At 45.5% G+C, this 4577-nt stretch overlaps 1 pseudogene; it reads left to right on the top strand.

The window, feature by feature from the left end:
- Positions 1 to 1312: 1312 nt before the first annotated feature.
- The window catches only part of LOC107115201, an 11779-nt pseudogene continuing 8514 nt past the window's right edge, over positions 1313 to 4577 (top strand).

Raw genomic sequence — 4577 nt, forward strand, 5'->3', positions numbered from 1 at the left:
GTCAAGGTCACTTGCCTGAGCTAAAAGATAAGAGAGAGAGTGCGAGAAGTGAAACCCAAAATTCCAGAGACATGAAGCATCCTTGACTCTCCTCTGCCCCCCTCCCCTGCTATGGCAGCATAGCTTACTTGCAGCCCCTCTGCACACATTACTTTTCTAATGGAGCAAAGAGAAAGTCTCTGGAGGTGTGTAAACATTTGGGTTTTTAATAGTTTTGCAATTACTAGCTTGATAGTTTACAGGCATCCTAACATGTGGCTATGCCATAAAATAGATCTGCACAACTTGTGACCACATTCAGCCTACTAGCTGCAACTTACAGCCTGTAAATGCTGGTTCAGTAGGATACAGTTTACAATCCAGCTGGTTCAGTGGGATGCAGCAGTTTACAATCCAGCTGGGACAGAGAGGCCTCTGACAGAACTGCTCTGACAGTGTTTTTCATTCTTCCTAAAATGCATTTATATTTGAAAATTGGGGGCGGGGGCTGAAGGTATCCTGGCCTAGTGTTCAAAAAAGGCTGGAGCCGGCCCTGCTCACAGGGTGTCTGTTGTGGGAAGGGAAAGGGAAAGGAGTTTGTAAGCCGCTCTGAGACACCTTTGAGTAGTGAAGGGCGGGGGTATAAATCCAATCTGTTTGGTGTCGTGGTTAAGTGTGCTCTGATGAAGAGGAGGGATTGGCAGGTAGGGGCTGAAGATCTCTGCTATGGGACGGTGTGTTGCCTGCACTTCCTTCTAAGGGCTGGTGAATTTCTGTGGGCTTGTTTATCCTCACCATTTGCCCTGAAAAGAGCTTGGATGAGATGTGGATGCTCAAATGGTGTTTGTAGATCTTCAGCCCAGGACAAGAGGCAGTTTCTTTCTTCCTAGTCGTATGGCTCTTATGCCAAATCTTACGTAGTATTGTCAATTTTGGAAGGCAGAGTTTTTCTGGCCAGGGTGTTTGCCAGCCCTGGTTTGCCTGAGATCCCTTTCACTAAAGATGCCAGGCCTTGATGCTGGCTCTCTGTGCATGTGCTTTTTGGTAGAGATATGACTCAAAGCAACCCCAGGTGGCTGTCACGTGACCACATCTTACCTCCCCCTGGCACGGAGCAGTGTTGCCTGTGATTCTGAAGGGTCTAGTGCATACAGTATGCCAATATAAAATCCAGCATCTTCCAGAGAAGTCCTGGGTTTCCTAGGGTATGTTTAAACCCTAGTCAGGAACTCATCTCTTCCAATTAATATCCGATTGCATGTGATCTGGATCTGCCCTCCAGGTATTTGTGGAAAGTGTCCTATCGTAACACCAGATATTCCTCTTTCAGCAGGAGACATGTGGCAGTCAGCGAATGAAGCAGAAGAACACCTATTGATGGGAAAAGAGGATATATATTCAGATGTGAAAGAGGAGCTTGAAGAGGAGTCAGCGAATGAAGCAGAAGAACACCTATTGATGGGAAAAGAGGATATATATTCAGATGTGAAAGAGGAGCTTGAATATTTGGATGCCTCAAAGAAAGAGGAGGGGAAACATCCACCTAATTCCAGTCTCTTACAGGGGGATGATTGTCTATGGCAAAACATATGTCAAGAAGACAACAGGAATGAGTGCACTGCAAGCAGGGAAAACCTTACTGAAATTTCAGTTATTAATATCCAACAAAGGATGTGTAGCAGAAAGGAAATCTATAACTGTCTGGAGGGTGGGGAAAATTTCAGACAGAAAGTGCAGCTTACGTCCCATCCAAGAATTTGCACAGGGGAGAAAACATATAAATGCCTGGAGTGTGTGAAAAGCTTCAGTGAGAGTGCAAAACTCATTATCCATCAAAGAACTCACACAGGGGAGAAACCGTATAAATGCCTGGAGTGTGGGAAAAGTTTCAGTCGGAGTGACAAACTTACTTCCCATCAAAGAATTCACACAGGGGAGAAACCATACAATTGTCTGGAGTGTGGAAAAAGCTTTAGTGACAGTTCACACCTTCGTATTCATCAGAAATGTCACACAGGGGAGAAACCGTATAAATGCCAGCAGTGTGGAAAAACCTTCAGCCAGAGTGGACACCTTACTTCCCATCAAAGAGTTCACACAGGGGAGAAACCATATAAATGCCTGGAGTGTGGCCAAAGCTTCAGTCACAGTTCCACTCTTACTACACATCAAAGAATTCACACAGGGGAAAAATCATATAAATGCCTGGAGTGTGGGAAAAGCTTCAGTCGGAGTGACAGTCTTACTTCCCATCAAAGAACTCACATAGCGGAGAAACCATATGAATGCCTGCAGTGTGGGAAAAGGTTCAGTCAGAATGCACACCTTACTGCCCATCAAATAACTCACACAGGGGAGAAACCATACAAATGCCTGGAGTGTGGGAAAAGCTTCAGTCGGCGTGAAAGTTGTACTTCCCATGAAAGAATTCACTCAGGGGAGAAACAATACAAATGTATGGAGTGTGGGAAAAGCTTCACTCAGAGTTCCAGTCTTACTTCCCATCAGAGAATTCACACAGGAGAAAAACCATATAAATGCCTGGAATGTGGAAAAACCTTCAGGCTGAGCACATATCTTACTTCTCATCAAAGGACGCACACAGGGGAGAAACCATACAAATGCCTGGACTGTGGGAAAAGCTTCACTGACAGTTCCAGTTTTAGTCGCCATCTAAGAATTCACACAGGGGAGAAACCATATAAATGTCTGCAGTGTGGGAAAAGGTTCCGTCGGAGTACACACCTTACTTCCCACCAACGGAAGCACACAGGGTAGAGGAAATATGTCGCATATTCATGATCTTAGTTATATTTATGAATATGCATTATGTATTTTCATAACCTCTGTAAAGTTCAATTCCTGGTCAGGAGAAATAGGAATAGTTCAGAACTGCCTCTTGTTAGCCAAATTGCCTTATTTATTAATAAACTAGAAATAAGGCCCGTAGTGGAAATAAATACAACAAGATCTAGAAAGAGGCTCTGGGAGAGTGCTCTGGCTTTGGGCAAACAGTGTCAATTTGCTGTGGCAACCTCAGCAGGGTATAATGACTGAGTCCACTCTTCATGCAGCAGCCAAATCGCTCGCTCACAACTTTAATGCCAGGAGCTCACCAAGTAGAATTTTTGCTCACAGGACTCCACAGCTTAGAGGGAGCCTTGAACACTTCCACAGCACTTTGAATTAGCACCAGAGCTTTAAGAGCTCTCCAGCTGTCACCTGGAGATTGGCAACAGCTTCTTTGGAGGGTGGGGTCTATGGCATTGTATCTGTTTGAGGTCCTCCTCTTCCTCCTCCTCAGACCCCACCCTCAGCAGGCTTCATCCCTAAAATATCATGGAAGTTTCCAACCTGGAGTTGGCAACCCTATGTCCTTTCCAGGCAACCATCAGCCTACCGTTATCTGCCTGTCTGTCTTCAGGTTTACATCCCCCCCCAGACTCTGCCTAGGGAAAGGGCAGTCTTTCCCTGCAGTGGGAACCAAAGCAGCTTACATCATTCTCCTCTCCCCCATATGATCCACACAACTACCCTATGAGGTATGTTAAGTTTGAAAGTGTGTGAATGGTCCATAATCCCCCAGGCAGCTTTTAAAACATGAACCTGGGACTTGCACAGCATCCTCTGAAACGCTCTCTGTGGCAGTAATGGGGTGACACCTTTTCCTATCATTTTTTGCCTTGTGGTCTTCTGCTTGTGCTGTGATCTGTCTTTTTTGTGGTGTGGCATGATTGTGTTATTGGGTTTGTGTCTTTTGAAGGGGAAGTGTTGTGTTGTGAGTGAAGACATATTTACCTCAAAATACACCAGGCCCCATACTCAACGGACAGTTCCAACTGTCTTGTGGGGGGGGAGTTTGAGGTGTGGAATGGAGTGAAGTCCAATCAGCTTCCATATGCAAATGACCTTGAAATGCTGGCCCAATCAGAGAAGAGTGGGCTGACAAAGCAGCCAGTCAACCCAGCCAGCGTCTTCTGACTGACAGTTCTTGCGACCAAACACTTAAAGGTGTGCATTTGGAACGTTGGAGCCCACTACGGCTTTATATATAAGGGAGAGATGTGGGGAATTGGACACAATTAGGAAATGGCAAAAAGGCATTAATTATAGGATCATAACCGGGCCCATCTCTCCTTGGCAAATAGAAGGGGAAGTCATGGAAGCAGTGACAGACTTCACGGTCCTGGGAACCAAGATCACTGCAGACGGTGACTGCAGCCATGAAATTAAAAGACGCCTGCTCCTTGGGAGGAAAGCAATGGCAATTTTAGACAGCATGATAAAAAGTAGAGACATCACCCTGCCAACAAAATTCTGCATGGTCAAAGCAATGGTATTCCCAGTAGTAATGTATGGCTGCGAGAGTTGGACCATAAGGATGGCTGAGTGACGAAGAATAGATGCTTTCGAATTATGGTGCTGGAGAAGACTCTGGAGAGTCTCTTGGTCTGCAAGGAAATCAAATCAGTCAATCCTAAAGGAAATCAACCCTGACTGTTCTCTGGAAGGCCAGATAATGAAACTGAAGCTCAAATACTTTGGCCACCAAATGAGAAGGGAGCACTCACTGGAGAAGACCCTGATGCTGGGAAAGA

The sequence above is a fragment of the Gekko japonicus genome, unplaced genomic scaffold, assembly GCF_001447785.1.
Source record: "Gekko japonicus isolate JY-2015 unplaced genomic scaffold, Gekko_japonicus_V1.1 scaffold2942, whole genome shotgun sequence".
NCBI lineage: Eukaryota > Metazoa > Chordata > Lepidosauria > Squamata > Gekkonidae > Gekko > Gekko japonicus.